Raw genomic sequence first — 19,448 nt, 5'->3', positions numbered from 1 at the left:
ACTGCCAGCCTCCAGCATAGAACCTTTAACCTGACCCCTGAGGAGGTATTGAGGTCAGCACTGCTGCTACCTGGGCCCATGGTGGGATTTCCTAAGGGCCACCCACAGCCCACCTGCTCTTCAGGATGATGCACCCATCTGCTCACCCTGGCACTCTTGGGGCCCATGCAGGATTGGACAGTAGAAGGCCCTTGTTGGTCTTTATGAGGTTCCTAAGTAACCTGGTAAATGAAAACCTTTCTTCTCCCTTAGGTTGGGCCCTCATAGATGCAGCCATTGTGTATAAAAAATAGATAGGCCTGGTTTCTTCTCAAAGTCTCTTTTCAGACAGTGAGTCCCAGTTCCTGCCCTGGTCTAGGTATTGTCCTGGCCCAAGAACCTTGGAGATGAGCAGAGTACACAGGTGGCCCATCAGTGCTTTGAAACTCTTCTGCATGGGGTAATAAGAAAATTACTCTTTTATAGAGAGGAGTCCCTCAGGGTCATAGCCAGACTGGAGAAGACTTGGCATGCTGTCAGAAGGGACAGTGTTCTTGAAGTACTCCTGTTTTTTCAATAGCTGGGAGGCAGGGGAGTGGAATGGAATCTAAGCAGACAGGACCACATTTGCCCAAAGATAGGGATGGGAGAAACAAAGGGTACATTATTACATAGGAAAGTGGGTCCAATAGGAGCAAAGACTCTGCAGGACTGTGGCAAGAAATGAACTTGGAAATAGTCAAGGTCAGCTGAACAAGGCATCTTACTGCGTGGTGATGGGTCTGAATCTACCCTGGACATTGTGGGACCCAATAACGGGTTTTGATCAGGGACATGACATTATTAAGTCTGATCTTTGAAAACTCAAAGTGAGGATGGCATAAAGATAGGGTGTGGCAAAGGAAGCTACTAGGCAGGGACCATCTGCTTTGTTCACCTAGTGACCCTATTCTTAATTCCAGGGCCTGCCTCTTGGAAGAAGCACAGCTGATACACGAGGAATCAATATGTTAACTCTCCTGCCTCCAGTCCATGATGGCATACAGAAAGCTGAACCCAGTGTTGATGCTCAATTTAAGTCTTTACAGATTGAATATTTATGATCTCAGTTACCCATGAATTGACTTTCTTTTATTATTATTTTTTCCTGATCTCATTTCTTTATTGCATGTATCCTCACTTAAAAGTGCTATAAATCTTCAAGAGAATGAGTCAGAATACAAATAAATACATCAAATTAAGTTAAGTTAAACCAGATATGATAGTCCAGCAATTCTAAGCCATCAACTGACCACAAGGCAGATGGTCATGACTGAATGTCCCTTTATATCTCTTCCTCACCACCAATCTGCCCTTACATTGTTTTCCCTCCCACTGCTCCTCTGAATCTCAGGCCACGCTCCTCTAAAACCTACTTACACTGTTTCTCTTCTAGGAACCTCCTATTACATCATAATTTCACTTTTCTTAAAAAGCCTTAGAAGGAGGGTGTTACAGTTAGGGACTGTACCTTTTCTCATCAGATTCCTTCAGCCTTAACCCAAGGTCCTGGGATATGGTAGGAAACCAATAAATGCGTGTGGAATGTTGTGGGAAAAACTGCTTAGAGTGGGAATGGGTGTTTAGTAGATAAGCAATGGAGAGCTAGAGAAGAATGGAGATGGAGAAGCAGATAGAGTCAAAGCATAGATATACTCTCTGAATCCCTGAAAAACTTGGGATGATGCTTGGCAACTGGTTTCTACTAACCTCCTCTACCCTCTGGGAAGATCAAACTCCTCCATTTGATCTCTGTACTTTGCCCACAGGATTTCTCTCTATTCTCAGCATATGAAGTCATTCCTACCCTCAAGCCATAGCCCTAGGTGAGTCCTTCCCAAGCTCTTATCCCCAGCAGTTGCAGGGCTCTTCTTTACTCTCAACCCATTATCACTTCCCTGGAGAAGCTTTCTCACACCTTCCAAACTACAGCAATGACCAGGCAATGTCCAGCAGATCATACATGTCCTTCACAGGTTATTTCCTATTACCTAATATTTTCTCACATATTTATTTTTGCTTCCAGTCTGTTTCCCCTCAAACAGAGAGAAGGTACACCATCTGTTTTACTCAATTGTCATCCAAATCCTTACAGTGGGTCCTAGATGCAGAAACACACTAATCAAGTACTGGTCCCATCCTGGTTTGCCAATTACACCTTCTATTTACTCAAGGATCTAAGCCACTTTCTTCATTGGTTCTGCTACGCTAGGTGCACCCAGCGACCTCTGACACTCGCTCTTGGCCCACCCAGGACTGGACCTGAATGCTTTCTTCTTCTGTCCCCACTCTCCCCTCTACCTTCCATCTGTCTTCCTCCCTCCTTTGTCAGGCCAGAGAGCCAAGTTTTCATCAACCCCCATCAAGGATGGCAAAGAGAAGAAAATTTCTGAACTTCCTGTTCTGAGACTTTGAAAGACTTTTTTAATTAACCAAAATGGTTTCTCATAATAGATGGGTCCCAGGGCGAGAACGCGGCTGTAACTCACGCGACAGGCGCCTCGGTGGCGGGGCTGCGAGCAGGGCGCCTAGCGGGTTGTGAATGGCAGCAGCGCCTCAGGAGGGCCCCAGACTGATTCTCCACTCCACGACCATCTGCCGTTTTATCATTTATATAGTTTGGGACACTTCTGTCTTTTGGAATGCTAAGACTTTTTTTTTTTGCATTGATGAATATATTAAGTTTTAAATATTTAAATTAAAAGAAATAAAAAAATGTGTTGCCCTCATAAGTCATAATTTTTAAAAACTGAAAGCATTTCCTGGGATGAAAATATCTTGCCCTCACCACAACTGTTTTCAGATTGCAGATATACCTCTCATTAGGAAACCCAGTGTACACAAATCTGAACTTAAATAGATCCTAGGCATAATTATCCTTTCAAATAAAGGACTACATTTAGTTTTCAAAAGGACTTGCCCCAGTTTTCCTTTAAATTGCCAAATTCCTCAATTAATTTCAAATCTGCTTTTATTTATTAAATTATTTGTACAGATACCACCTTTTTTCCCCCCTGAAACCCATCTACTGTGACTCTTCTTGCAGGCCATCTAACTAGGGAGATAAATAACAATACCACATGGATTCTTTAAATTAGGGCTATGTGTTATTCATCTTTACATTCTTAGCAAGCAATGCTATGTCTACTCAATAAATTTATGCATTGAATTACATATGGTAAAGTATTTATTATGGACATTAAAATATTGGAGTTGAGCTGCAAACTGGGATCTTAAATTACTGAAATACTTCTCCATGATATTCATTGTATATAGAAATAAACATAATTAACCTGACTTTAATAAAATAAATCACTATAGAAGAAAAAGGAAAGAGAGCCAGTAAATAACCAGCAGAAGGAGGTGAGAAGATCTAGTTAACTCTTCAGACTAGGCATGTCTGTTTGGGTAGAAGTCTTTGGAACAGGAACTGACCATCTTTCCCTAAGTACTTTTAAAAGTATGCAACGGGCAGTGGTGACCTCAGGTGGAAAATATTCCATTAATTTATGAAACTTGCATAACTTTAGTGCCTGCTTGCTAGGATGGGTTCAAGCAAACCAGCTTTAACCCCAGCTCTCCTGATGACAAATGACCAAGTGTAGTCAGAGGTGACTTTCTGCCACTCACGGGTGATGAAGCCTACAGTGAGCATCATCCCTTAGTGAAGTTCTGAGCAAGGAAGAATTCAGGTAGCAACAGAAAATTACAATCATGGGATAAAGCAAATTACTGCTGCTGTTGATTATTCATTTTGCATGTGGATTTTGCAAGCTTAAGTTATGACATGGCAGGCTACATTTTATAGTAAGTTAAAAAAACATTCAAAAGGAAAAACCTTATAGAGAAATTTCTATTGGCTAGACAAGGTAAATGTTTGCTCGCATCTGATCAGAATTATCTGATTTTTAACAGTGGAATTCTTTGGTAATTTTAGGGTTTTTTTCCGGCTGGCTATTGTAATTTTCATGAATGAGCAAAAGGAGCTTCTCTGGGTGGATGATTGAGAGGGTGACCCTCCTCAGATGAATGCAGACCATAGCACAACTCACAGCTTACCACAAAGCTCAGACAGAGGTCAGGACCCACTTCATAGACTCCCATCTTGGTCCTGGTGCAGGTCAGTGATCTGGATGGCGATGCCACAGCTCACTGCAGGCCAGAGGTCTCAGGTCCACCCTAACCCATGGTGTAATCAGGTTGCCTGCACACCCTGGGAGACCAGATGCATCTGCTTGGGCCATCAGGATACCTGTCTACACCCACATCAATGGACAGCTAGTTGTTCAGCTAGCTCTATTCATAGCCAGGCCCTGACTTGATACTTTCAAGGGGAAAAGACAGTCTGTCCTAGGCCTGTGTATTCTCAGAATTTGACTGAAATCTTTACACAAAGCAAGGGACATTTCAGCACCAATCATTCCTAGAAAACCCATCCAAGAAGAGATTGAGGGAGTCAGGTGTCATGAGAGAAGAATTTTCCTTTTCATTTGAGTCAGATAACATCAGCTCAATGTTCAAATGGCCAATATTTTCATATGGGATGATGAAAGAGAGGGCATCCCCTGCGCTGGACAGTCCACTTTAATAAGAGAAGGGCATTTCAGAATTCAATCAGGATTGTTCAAAGCACTGATACTTTCAACTTGGTGGCTTCTATCTTGGGAATTTTTTCTTTTTCATAGGTATCCAGGGACTTGGTTATATTCCAAGTTCTTGACCTAAGGATGCTACTGCATTTAGTATGCTCATTCCAGATGTCATGGTTCACCAGAAGCTAAGGGGCTGCCCAAAGAAAGCAGAAAAAAAATGTAAACTTGGTTGGAACTAAAAACAGCTGAACCACAAGTTTGATAAGTTGTTTCTCTCATGGGTAAGGAGGAGGACATACCTAACCTGCTCTCATCAAATCATTGATTACATTCCCTAACCTAACTGGCAGGAAGGCTACATTAAAAGATTTTTCCTAAAACATCTTTAAAGTGCAAGCTTGGCTAGAGAATTTAAATTTACGGGAATTTTTCAGAAGAAAAAAAAATAGTGTATTCTCTTTTGAACACAAAGGACACACCATAAACAAACATATTAAATAAAATGATCAAATAAGAAAAAAAAAACCACAAAGCACAACAACAAATATATCAGCTCAATGCTCCGTGTCATGTAATACAAAATCTTGGTATTATTCAAACGTTGAACAGCCGAATGGCAACTTTAATATACACCGCTAATAGTAAAATGACTGCTTTTATTGAAGAAGAAAAAAAAATCTATGTTGCTCTAAGCAGTTTTGAAATGAATATCTGATTCAAAACTTCCCCTGTGCATATAATCGCATGCTAATTTACATTTTAATTACTTCCTAAGAAATCAAAAGCATTTGTTGACAGTAGAACATAATGTCAACTTCACGGTGCACTGTTGGTGGATGCCTAATGAACTTAATTAGATAATTAGTGATGTTAATTATCCTTCTATTATGAATATAAAGATGTCTCACAAATGATGCACTTGGTAAAGAAACATCATTAAAGGTATCAGTGTTTGCTTTGTTCATTTACATCTATTTTTCAAACTCCTGTAACAGGGGTTTATGATAGACTAGTGACATTTAAGACTTGCTTAAAATGGAAAAAGAATGCCCACTGTCTTCCATCAGTCTGATGCTGTCCTACTCCCTGTTCTGGATACTAACACTGTGATAGTTGCTGCTACTTTTACAAAACCTCTGCTGTGAGTAACTACAGTCACACGTGGCATGACAGCATTCTGACCAATAATAGACCACACATACTACGTTGCTTCCATAAGATCATACAGGAGCTGAAAATTACCATCACCCATTGACACCATAGCTGACCTAGTGTCACAGACCACACATTGTTCATGTTAGTGATGTAAACAAACCAACTGTACAAGTGCTGTACAAGTACAGCACACACAAGTATGTACAGTATGTAATGCTCCGTAGTGATTATAAACAACTATGTAGCTCATTTATGTATTTACCATAATCTACTTTTAATAGTTATTTTAGATTGTATTCCTTCTACTTGATAAAAACATCACCTATAAAACAGTATGCTCAGGGCTGGGGTTGTGACTCAGTGGTAATGCACTTACCTAGCATGCAAGAGACACTGGGTTCAATTCTCAGCACCACATACAAATAAATAAAGGTCCATCAACAACTAAAAAATATTTTTTAAAAAACAGTATGATCTGTTACACCAGCAGCAGCCTCATCTGCCTCAAGTTTACCATTGCTCTTTGTATCATTTTATCATGTGCTTGACTTAATCATGTTGTTTTGTTCATCGTGGCTCTGAGAGCAATAGGCTATGCCATACATCTGCCAGGCAGCCTGGGTGTGTTGTAGCTATACCATTTAGGTTTGCATAAGTGCACTTACAGATGCTCAGACATTATAGATGTTCAAACAACAAATCACCTGATTGAAGGATGCATTTCTGAGAATGTATCTTCCTTAAGTGACATGTGACTATGCTGTTCCTGAGCAGTTATGGTATGGAGTCTCCTCTCAGCTCAATTCTCACTGATGGCATTTAGAGAATGGGTTTAGAGAATTGGATGTGGGAGTGTGTGTATGTTGTGTATTCATGTGTGTGTCAGTTCAGGGAAGAGAGGAAATGAGAGAAAAGGGCCCTGGTTAAGAGGCCAGACCACTGGAAGAAAACCTAAAGAGCTAATTTTCTCCCTTCTCCCCCACCTCTACAACCTGGCCAGATTTCCATAATCCTGCAGGAGTCCCAAGGTCATGACCCCCCAACTTTATCACCTGGCACTTCATCACCCCGCACACATTCTGGGTGTGACATTGTAGCACAGATCTCTGCAAGACTGATACACACTACATGTACTTTTAGTCCAAGTGAGAAAGGAAACTTCTAATGTTTAAAAATAAAATATTGGACTTCATTATTTTTCTCTTCCTATCCTCAGAATACCAACTACAACCAGAATATAATGGAAGTCCTTTCTGGAAATAGTCCTGGCTTAGACAGCATGAGAGAGCTCCAAGATCAGGCTGCAAAGAGCTGCAGTAGTTTGGGGTCACTTGGGTCTGGAAAAGCACCCAGGGACAGTAAATCTTTGGCAGCCTAGCCCACCACAATTAAGAAAATCAAGACCCCAGTTAGCAGAAGATCTTAGTAATAGCACTTACACCAGTAAAGCAATTTATACTTTCCAAGTACAAATTTTTTGCTTCTGGGTGGTTTTATTCTATTTAATTATTTGTTCCCATAACTTTTCCTACATTAAACAGAACAGAATGTTCCAAGAGTACAGAATTGCAATTTCTTATACAGTCCATGGGTCACTAATTCAGGCCACCAGCTCCCAAACATCTCTTTTAAAGTTACATTCAACTCTTAGAGAAGCCCCTACTCTCTCTTGCTCACAAACATTATCTTGCATTTATTACACTCTAATGTAAAAATATACAGCAGGTGATCTGAATTTCAGGTTTTCAAAGTTCCTGCAAGCTTTTAAACATGTTCTTCTTTCTCTCTTTTATAACAGGACATCTCTGAGAATTCTGATCTCTATTTTCACAGTGACATTTTGACTTCTTGGCTCTCCCCCTCCAATATACCACTCATTTCCATTATGGCTATTTTCAAAAATCTATTTTCACCTCTGGGGTTCTCCTGATCATGCGCTTTTCAGTCCCAAAGTACTGAAATCGGAGGCTTGTCACCCCTCAAGTGCTACCCACCTCTAGTGCTATTCATTCCCACAAACCCAGAGAAGACAAAGCATTAACCTGGAAGGCAGCCTTGCCATGGGAGGACCTTGTTTTCCGTCTTCCTGAAACTCTGACAAGTGGTTCTCTGTGGCTCAATGACCTGTGGGCCCCAGCAAGGTCATCACCCCTCATCAGCAGGGGATAATGCAAACATGGCAGCCAAGAAGACCCAAGAACTGCTTGATCACTCCCCTGACAATTGCCCGAGTCTTCCAGTTCTGCACATTGGCTTTCTTTTCAGCAATTTTTATTTGGCTTTCATGATTTCTTTAAAGAGAAAATAAGTGTTCAGAAATAGTGACACATGTAAAGATCAATTGTCTAGGATACTGCTTCAGAATTATTCAGGGTACAATCTGAAAATGGGTAGTGACAGGGAGGCTGTAAGGGTTCACAACTGTTGAAGTGATGGATAGATACATAGGGAACCATTGTTAGTATTTTTTCTTCTTCTGTAGTATGTATTTGAAATGTTCCACAAGGATTTGTTTTAAAGAGTTAATGGATGAAGTGCTCAGAGTAGATGTTTACAAATGTCAGACCCTTGGCTAAGGACCTCAGAAAGGGCTGCCTTTCATGGAATTGTTACTGATTTGCTGGTTTCAGCACCTTGTTCTCCTCCAGGGACAGGGATGGCTTCATGGCTGGGGCTGGGAGACAGCAGGCCTGGTGTGTGACCAGGTAAGGAGTAGATGGCTATGGATGGGCCCTGCTAGTCTCACAAGGGTGCTGGTGCATCCAATGTCTGGGCAAGAGGCCATCTTTAGAGGAACCCCAGGTCACCATGGGCAAACGTCTAGACCTTGCCAGGGCAAAGGTACAAGTGCTACAAAAGTTTATCTGTGGTATTTTAGCAACCCCAGTATGTCAGCCTCAGTCTTCTTGTGCCTTCCCGTTTCCCTTCTGTTAATTTTCATAGGCCCCAACTTCCTTCTATGAGCTATTTCAGTTTTCTGACAAATTGCATTAAAAATAGGAAATGGAAGCTCTCCCATCCATCTCCAAAACCATGGAAGTATGGTGGGCATGGGGTGTCGAGCTCCTCTATACAATGTCCAAATTTTGGTTGAAGGGTGGCCTGTGGGCCTCCCTATCATGTGGAACCCACCTGGCTCTCTGCATAGAAAGCATCTACATATCTACAGTGGGCAGTTGGTTCCAGGGGAAAAGTGGGGTGAAGTCTAGCTCACACTGCTCAACAAGACACAGGTCAGGATTGTGTTTACCCTTTTAGGGGCAAGAAATAGCCCTGAACTCCCACCCCTATATCCTCTGGCTCTTATTCTTCCTCATGCTCTGCAGAGTTCCACAGAACCTTCTAAACCACACACTTTCCACACCCCTGTCAAGTCACACTCCTGCTAGGAAGAGAAATGGCTGGCAAGAGTGTGCACCCTGAATCTCTCCAAACCAAGGGTGAACAAGATTCTGGAACACCCTGAGTTGGATTTTGGTGACCTCAAGGGAGCCCAAGTACACATCCTCTGTCCAACAAGCGAACACCCTCAGCCTTTGCCATGCTAGAGATGGTGACTCCACAGTCTGATTCCAGAAGGAAGTGAAATGGAGTCAGGGGAAAAGAAGAAATAGTATCTATTTTAAAAATAGCATGTATCAAATAGACCTTGCTTCAAAGTTGTTCACCTGCCAAGAAGCAAACATTTTCTGCTGAAAATGAAGATAGGTAAGAAAAATTATGAATCCTATATCATATGTCTCACTCCCTGGAACAATTTATCAGTGCTATAGAGCTGTCAGCAGCTGACATGATAAGGAATAACACCAAATGAATAATGCTTCCTCCAATATCAACTCCTTTAATTACGAGCCTCTTCTTTCCAGAAGAGAGACAGAAGATGCAAAAACACCAATTTCATGCACTTGTGCCTGAATAATGTCTCCATGCTGCTTTTTCCAGATGGCGACCTCCTCACTGGAGGGACTAATGATGTGGGCATATTTAGGGAAAAACCAATAACGGAGTCTTTAACCTTCAACAACAAAAAGCGTGTTGTACAAAATGTTCCTTGGGATACATTAGAAAATATCAATTACATTGCTCACTGAGGTGTAATCAGCTGTAATAATCAAAATTAATTTTTAAAAATAATTAAACAGACCCCAGGGCAAATAGTTGATGCTCTTATCCTGTGACATCACAGTGTACATATGTACCTGAGAACTTGTACCTTCTGGTAGCAACAAAGGCAGCTCATGGAGATGAGTGATGGATGTGGGGTCTGAAGGCTGGTGAGTTTCATCTCAGTGAAAGGAGGGGGAGCCTTCTACTTCCTCCTTCAGAACCCCTCCATGCTCATTCTCTAAGGGCCTGCTGCATGGCAGGCACTGTGTCCAGCCCAGGCTGAGTTACCGAAGTAGCCTGCTGCCCATCAAAGGTTAATTTTTAAAAATTAAAATATAGTACCCTTTGTTCCAAAATTAATTTGTCTTTAAAACTGCACAAAAGATTTTAAGGTGTTGAAAGGATATATAAATCAAATGAAAGAGAAAGTGAAGGCCAAGGGGAAAGGAGGTGCCAAACAAATTGTGTGTGTGTGTGTGTGTGTGTGTGTGTGTGTGTGTGTGTTACAGAAATTTATCCCATGACATGGGTGCAGTTCCAAAAGCCGGACCATGCTTATCTCTTTAAGCTTTTGAGTATCCATATTCCAGATGCAAGAGAAAAACACAATCAGTTACAAAATTTCTTCCACTGAGTTGCTGGAAGCACATTTCTTCCTGGTGTTAAAAGCTCAGGGAGACATTCTCCATGGCTGCCTGGAAGCTGGGGTGACCGCAGATGCCTCTATCCATCTCAGTGCAGCCACACTGCCTGGGACACCTAGTATGTGCCTGCCTCAGTGCCATGGTGTAATGTCCTCTCAGCCTGACCTGTTCTCTTCCTAAGCCTCACTTGGATCATGTTCTTTCTCAAATCTTTTGGTGTTTCCAATAACCCCTTGTTAGAAACAATTTTGCGAACCTCCTCCGTCTAAATATCTGGGCACCCCTCTCTCTGCCTTCTTCCACTTATGCTGCTAAATTCTTCCTGATTGCAAGCCATACCTCCAACATTTACAAATTTATCTATCTACTTATCATCTACCTTCACTCCCTAGAATGCAGGTCCATAAATGCAGAGAATATATCAGTTTGGGGAGTGCAGGGAAAGATGGCGGCAGGAAGTGAGTAAGCCGCTCCATGCTCCGCGCCGCCGTGCCCGCAGCATATGTTGCCGCGTCTTAAAAGAAGAAGTAAAGATCATTAAAGGAGATCTGTCATCAAAGACTCAGCACCGTGTCAAGAAAGGGGCCTAAGTGGAGTGAATCTGCCATGACTCCAGCCAAGGTGGAGTGAGACCATCACGACCTCAGCGCGAGCAGTAAGGCTGCAGCCCCTGAGCTGCCCGGCTCCCTCGGCCACTTCTCCTTCTCCTCTCCACCTTTCCGCTTTGCTTCTCCCCTGCCGTCTCTCCTCCCACGCTCACTCCCTAAATCTAGATCTCAATTTCTTTCCCCCGCCCTGCCCGCTCTCTCGCATGCCCAATACCTGGCCCGCGTGGGCCCCGAGGCGCTGCCTCCCCTCCCCCAGCCCACACCCCCTCCCCGGGGGTCCCGAAGGCCACAGCTGGGCCACTGCCACCTCCGCCGCCGCCGCCGCCGCTTCCCGCAGAGCACCTTAGAGCAGACTCTTCACCGCGCGCGAGTGAGCTGCCGAGTAAAATGGAACAGCTGATAAGATGAGTGACAATTTAAAATCTAACTGATCCAACATGGCGGCGGACGCGGAGAGATCAAGTCTCTAACCCCTTCAGCTGCGCGAGCATAGGGAGAAGTAAACTGTCAAAATACTGTTCGCTCAGGACCACTAGGCACTGTTGAGCTGAAGGGGATCCCGGGCGAACAGTCTGCCCCTCTCAGTACACACCGAGCCCGGATCGCCTGCTTCTCGTGATTCAGCACTAATGATCCCGCTGAAATAACTAGTCGGCCCACCTGAACTCACAGAGGTAAAAGCCAACTGAGCACGATAGTCAGACCCAGGGTATCCCTCTGCTGACAACAGAGGTCCCTTGCACCAGCTACCAGGGGAGTTGCTACCTGAGGGCAAACAAATTCGCTGGGAGTCCTCAGCCCCAAGCCCTACAAACTTAGGGTCTGAGGGAGGCAAACAGAAAGGGTGTGCCCAGGCATCCATAAAAACAGGGCTCCCAGGAGCAGCAGACCCAGCGTGTAGCCAGTATTGTGGCGAGCTTCACAGGTGAGCGGGGCCTGGCTTGAGGAACCACAAGAGAAGGCCCTAGGCACTCAGGATTGGAGACCCGCACAGTCTGGGAAGAAGAGCTGAGGCACAGTGATTGGTTCCCACCTATCAAGAAGACAAGCCTGGCCCAGTGGGCATAGCTCCACCTACTGGAAGAGAAGTTAATTGAGCTCTATGACTGCATTTATTATTATTATTTTTTTTAATGATTATTATTAGTATTTTTTTAATTTTATTTTCACTTTTTGTTGTTGATGTTGTTGTTGTTCTTTAACTTGCTTATTAATGGTTTCAATTTTTTATTCTTTTTATTCTATTATTATTACTATTATTTTTTAAACTTTAATTTCCAGTTTTTTATTATCATTATAATTTTTTTTTTGGTTTTAAATTTTTATTTTTTCGTTTTTTCTTTCTTTCTTTTCACTTTTTTTCTTTTGTCTTTTCATTTCTTCTCAATTTTCTTATTCCCCCTTTCTTGAATTCTACCTGCCTATACTCATTCTCTTTAGTGACTTCTTCCCTTCCCTTCTAATATCTCTCCTCTCAAGCATCAAATAAATTTACAAGAGTAAACAGTAACTCAGCAGTCAAACAGAACAAGAAGTAACATGAGCATAAAAAAGCAAGGAAGAAAAGGAGTACAAACAATGAAGGACAGCCTAAATATTCAGGAGGACCTAGAGTCATCAGAAAAATGGCCATATAAAGAACTCAAGGAACACCTTAGACAGATGGAAAGGAACCTTAAAGATCACATTGAAAATGAATTACATAAACAGATAAAAGAAGAAGTTAAGCATCTTTATCAGGAAATAGAGATTATAAAAAAAATCAAACAATAATTCTAGAAATGAAGGAAACGATAAACCAAATTAAAAACTCAATCGAGAGTATCACTAACAGAGTGGAGCAAGTAGAAGCCAGAACGTCAGCTAATGAAGACAAAATATATCATCTTGAAAAGAGTCTAGCCAACTCAGAAAGGCTGGTAAAAAATCACGAGAAAAACATCCAAGAGATTTGGGATAACATAAAAAAATCAAACTTATGAGTCATCGGGATAGAGGAAGGTATAGAGGTTCAAACCAAGGGAATGAGTAACCTGAATAATGAAATAATTACAGAAAACTTTCCAGAAATAAAAAAGGAAACAGATATACAAATTGTAGATGCATACAGGACACCGAGCATACAAAATCACAGTAGACCAATGCCAAGACACATTGTTATGAAGATATCCAATATACAGAACAAAGAGAAAATATTAAAAGCTACAAGAGAAAAGAGGCAGATTACATTTAGGGGTAAACCAATAAGGTTAACAACGGATTTTTCATAACAGACACTGAAAGCGAGAAGATCCTGGAACAATGTATTTCAAACACTGAAAGACAATGGATGCCAACCAAGAATTCTGTATCCAGCAAAATTAAGCTTCAGGTACGACAACGAAATAAAAATCTTTCATGATAAACAAAAGCTAAAAGAATTTGTAGCCAGAAAACCAGCATTGCAAAGCGTCTTGAGCAAAACACTACACGAGGAAGAAACGAAAAACAATAACCAAAACCATCAGTGGGAAGTGCCTCGGTAAAGACAGAGGATGGGGGGAAAGCTAATCATGGAGAAACAAACTAAATTAGAAAAAAAAAGAGATAAATAATCAAACATGGCAGGAAGTAGAAACCATATATCAATAGTAACTCTAAACGTTAATGGCTTAAACTCTCCAATAAAGCGACATAGGCTGGTAACATGGATTAAAAAAACAAATCCAACAATATGCTGCCTCCAGGAGACACATCTGATTGGAAAAGATACACAGGCTCAAGGTAAAAGGTTGGGAAAAAATATACCACACACACGGTCCTCGTAAGCAATCAGGGGTGGCCATTCTCATATCGAATAAAATCGACTTCAAGACTAAGTTAATCAAAAGGGATAAGGAAGGACATTATATACTGTTAAAAGGAACCATTCACCAACAAGACATAACAATTATCAATATTTATGCACCAAATAATGGCGCTGCGACGTTCATAAAACAAACTCTCCTCAAGTTCAAGAATCAAATAGACCACAACACAATAATCATGAGTGACTTCAACACACCGCTCTCACCATTGTACTGATCCTCCAAACAAAAGTTGAATAAAGAAACTATTGACCTCAATATCACAATCAATAACCTAGACTTAACTGACATATATAGAATATATCAACCATCATCAAGTGGATATACTTTTTTCTCAGCAGCACATGGATCCTTCTCAAAAATAGACCATATATTATGCCATAGGGCAACCCTCAGTAACTATAAAGGGGTGGAGATAATACCATGCATTTTATCTGATCATAATGGAATGAAACTGGAAATCAATGACAAAAGAAGGAAGGAAAAATCCTACATCACATGGACAATGAACAATACGTTACTGAATGATCAATGGGTTACAGAAGACATAAAGGAGGAAATCAAAAAATTCTTAGAGATAAATGAAAATACAGACACAACATATCGGAATCTATGGGACACAATGAAAGCAGTTTTAAGAGGGAAATTCATTGCCTGGAGATCATTCCTCAAAAAAAGGAAAAACCAACAAATAAATGAGCTCACACTTCATCTCAAAGCCCTAGAAAAGGAAGAGCAAAACAACAGCAAATGTAGCAGAAGGCAAGAATTAATTAAAATCAGAGCAGAAATCAATGAAATTGAAACAAAAGAAACTATTGAAAAAACTAACAAAACTAAAAGTTGGTTCTTTGAAAAAATAAACAAGATCAACAGACCCTTAGCCATGCTAATGAAGAGAAGAAGAGAGAGAACTCAAATTACTAACATACGGGATGAAAAAGGCAATATCACAACAGATGCTACAGAAATACAGAAGACAATTAGAAATTACTTTGAAAACCTATATTCCAATAAAATAGAAGATAGTGAAGACATTGATAAATTTCTTAGGTCATATAATTTGCCCAGACTGAGTCAGGAGGATACACACAATTTGAACAGACCAATATCAATGGATGAAATTGAAGAAGCCATCAAAAGACTACAAACCAAGAAAAGCCCAGGACCGGATGGGTATACAGTGGAGTTTTACAAAACCTTTAAAGAAGAATTAATACCAATACTTTTCAAGTTATTTCAGGAAATAGAAAAAGAGGGAGCTCTTCCAAATTCATTCTATGAAGCCAATATCACCCTGATTCCGAAACCAGACACCTCAAAGAAAGAAAACTACAGACTAATATCTCTGATGAACCTAGATGCAAAAATCCTCAATAAAATTCTGGCAAATCAGATACAAAGGCACATCAAAAAAATTGTGCACCATGATCAAGTAGGATTCATCCCTGGGATGCAAGGATGGTTCAATATACGGAAATCAATAAATGTTATTCACCACATCAATAGACTTAAAGATAAGAACCATATGATCATCTTGATAGACGCAGAAAAAGCATTTGACAAAGTACAGCATCCCTTTATGTTCAAAACATTAGAAAAACTAGGGATAACAGGAACTTACCTCGACATTGTAAAAGCTATCTATGCTAAGCCTCAGGGTAGCATCATTCTGAATGGAGAAAAATTGAAGGCATTCCCTCTAAAATCTGGAACAAGACAGTGATACCCCCTATCACCACTTCTATTCAATATAGTTCTCGAAACACTGGCCAGAGCAATTAGACAGACAAAAGAAATTAAAGGCATAAAAATAGGAAAAGAAGAACTTAAATTATCACTATTTGCGGATGACATGATTCTATACCTAGAAGACCCAAAAGGGTCTACAAAAAAACTACTAGAACTAATAAATGAATTCAGCAAAGTGGCAGGATATAAAATCAACACACATAAATCAAAGGCATTTCTGTATATCAGCGACAAAACTTCTGAAACGGAAATGAGGAAAAACACTCCATTCACAATATCCTCAAAAAAAAAAAATAAAATACTTGGGAATCAACCTAACAAAAGAGGTGAAAGACCTATACAATGAAAACTACAGAACCCTAAAGAGAGAAATAGAAGAGGATCTTAGAAGATGGAAAAATGTACCCTGTTCATGGATAGGCAGAACTAACATTATCAAAATGGCGATATTACCAAAAGTTCTCTATAGGTTTAATGCAATGCCAATCAAAATCTCAATGGCATTTCTTGTAGAAATAGATAAAGCAATCATGAAATTCATATGGAAAAATAAAAGACCCAGAATAGCAAAAACAATTCTAAGCAGGAAGTGTGAATCAGGTGGTATAGCGATACCAGATTTCAAACTACATTACAGAGCAATAGTAATAAAAACAGCATGGTACTGGTACCAAAACAGGCGGGTGGACCAATGGTACAGAATAGAGGACACAGAGACTAATCCACAAAGCTACAACTATCTTATATTTGATAAAGGAGCTAAAAGCATGCAATGGAGGAAGGATAGCATCTTCAACAAATGGTGTTAGGAAAACTGGAAATCCATATGCAACAAAATGAAACTGAATCCCCTCCTCTCGCCATGCACAAAAGTCAACTCAAAGTGGATCGAGGAGCTAGATATCAAATCAGAGACTCTCCCTCTGATAGAAGAAAAAGTTGGCTCTGATCTACATATTGTGGGGTCGGGCTCCAAATTCCTTAATAGGACACCCATAGCACAAGAGTTAATAACAAGAATCAACAAATGGGACTTTCTTAAACTGAAGTTTTTTCTCAGCAAGAGAAACAATAAGAGAGGTAAATAGGGAGCCTACATCCCGGGAACAAATTTTTACTCCTCACACTTCAGATAGAGCCCTAATATCCAGAGTATACAAAGAACTCAAAAAATTAGACAATAAGATAACAAATAACCCAATCAACAAATGGGCCAAGGACATGAACAAACACTTCACAGAGGAGGACATACAATCAATCAACAAGTACGTGAAAAAATGCTCACCATCTCTAGCAGTCAAGGAAATGCAAATCAAAACCACCCTAAGATACCACCTCACCCCAGTAAGATTGGCAGCCACTATGAAGTCAAACAACAACAAGTGCTGGTGAGGATGTGGGGGTACACTGCTGGTGGGACTGAAAATTGGTGCAGCCAATTTGGAAAGCAGTATGGAGATTCCTGGGAAAGCTGGGAATGGAACCACCATTTGACCCTGCTATTGCCCTTCTCGGACTATTCCCTGAAGACCTTAAAAGAGCATGCTACAGGGATACTGCCACATCGATGTTCATAGCAGCACAATTCACAATTGCTAGACTGTGGAATCAACCCAGATGCCCTTCAATAGATGAATGGATAAAAAAAATGTGGCATCTATACACCATGGAGTATTATGCAGCACTAAAAAATGACAAAATCATGGAATTTGCAGGGAAATGGATGGCACTAGAGCAGATTATGCTCAGTGAAGCTAGCCAATCCTTAAAAAACAAATACCAAATGTCTTCTTTGATATAATGACAGCAACTATGAACAGAGCAGGGAGGAAGAGCAGGAAGAAAAGATTAACATTAAACAGAGACATGAGATGGGAGGGAAAGAGAGAGAAAAGGGAAATTGCATGGAAATGGAGGGAGACTCTCATTGTTATACAAAATTACATATAAGAGGTTGTGAGGGGAATGGGAAAATAAACAAGGAGAGAAATGAATTACAGTAGATGGGGTAGAGCGAGAAGATGGGAGGGGAGGGGAGGGGGGACAGTAGAGGATAGGAAAGGTAGCAGAATACAACAGTCACTAATATGGCAGTATGTAAAAATGTGGATGTGTAACCGACGTGATTCTGCAATCTGTATTTGGGGTAAAATTGGGAGTTAATAACCCACTTGATTCTAATGTTTGAAATATGATATGTCAAGAGCTTTGTAATGTTGTGAACAACCAATAAAAAAAAAGAATATATTAGTTTTGTTCTCCATGGTAACCTTAGTGTTTAAAACAGAGCATAGAGTGAGTGCTCAACATAAATATTTGTTAAACAGATAAATGAGAAGTGTGTTCAGAACACCAGTGCCCCTTAGGACGTGGCCTGGATGAGAGCAGGCTTTCTCCTCACTTCTCAGCACCAGGTGGCAGGGCAGCCCAGTCAAGCTCATTTCTGGTCTTCCCTTCCATGTTTAGGTTCTTTCTCCTTGTTCCCCGGGAGTCTTTGATTCCTCCTTTCCTCCTCCCTTCTCCTCATCTCTTGACTTGTCTCCCAGTCAGTCACTGACCAATGTGCCCTTTCTGAGTGGTAGAGCTTGGGCTTCACCTCATTTCCCAAGTTGCACAGGCTGAGAGGTAGACTATGTCAACTATCTGCTGCATCTCCCTGGGGGTCCCTTTCCTCTTCCTATAGTGATGTGCTCCATTGTAGAGATAAGGAGATAAAGACTCAGGGAAATTAAGGAATTTGTTCCAGGGTTTCCTGACCCTAAGATCTTATCCAGCAGCAACAAGTCTGCCTCTAAAGATAAGTCCATGACCCCAGCATTGGGGAATACAAGCCTGATTGTGCTTTCCAAAGAGCCTCAGCAGTACCTCCAAGCTCACATGTTCATGTAGAAATTTGCCACTCCTATATGGGAGGTGGAGTCCTGTTCTCTTCCCTGGAACCTGAGCAGAACTCTCTGTCTCAACAATGTGATATCTGAAGAGAGGTCATGAAAAGCATGGCCTGGTGTGTGTTCTCATTCGTTCCTCCCCCACTACCCTTTCATCACTACCTCTGGAAATCCTGCCATCATGTTATAAGAAAGCCCAGTTCATATGGAGAGGCTATGTGTAGGTGTTCCAGCCAAAGTCCCAGCTAAAGTCTCAACCTCAAGACAGCGGCAAACACCAGGTGTCTAAGTATTTGGGTTCTTGATGATCCTATTGTGGTTTGGATATAATGTGTCCCCGCCCCAAAGCTCCTATGTTAATATAAGATGTAAAATTAGATTAGATAATGAAAGCTAGGACCTAATCAGTGGGTTAATACATTTGATGTATTAATAATTTGAATGGATTACTGAGGGGTAACTATAGGCATGGCTAAAGGAAGTGGGTCACTGCAGAGATGCCTTAGGGATTATATATTTTTGTCCCTGTCTCCCCCCCCCTCTCTCCTACCCCCTCGCTCCCCCTCTCTCTCTCTGTGTCCTGGTTAGTATAAGGTGATAAGCTTTCCTACCATTTTCCTGCCACACCTCTCTTCCATGGTGTCCTCCTTAACTTGGGACCAGAACAATAGAATTGGCCAACTGTGGATTGAACCTCTGAAACTGTAAGCTCAAATAGACTTTTCATCCTTTAATTTGTTCTTGCTCAGTATTTTGGTCACAGTGTTGAAAAACTGACTAATTCAGATTCCAGCTGATTTGTAGACATCATGGAGCAGAGACCCTATTCTCTTACTGT

At 41.1% G+C, this 19,448-nt stretch overlaps 1 protein-coding gene across 2 annotated transcripts in view; it reads right to left on the bottom strand.

Moving 5' to 3' along the window:
- Positions 1-19,448, bottom strand: part of WDFY4 (WDFY family member 4) — a 250,451-nt gene that overhangs the window by 119,820 nt on the left and 111,183 nt on the right. The window lies entirely within an intron of this gene.

Source organism: Spermophilus citellus, assembly GCF_964194105.1.
Source record: "Spermophilus citellus genome assembly, chromosome: 15".
NCBI lineage: Eukaryota > Metazoa > Chordata > Mammalia > Rodentia > Sciuridae > Spermophilus > Spermophilus citellus.
Note: the sequence above shows the minus strand (reverse complement) of the source record. Positions and strands in the feature narration are given on the sequence as shown.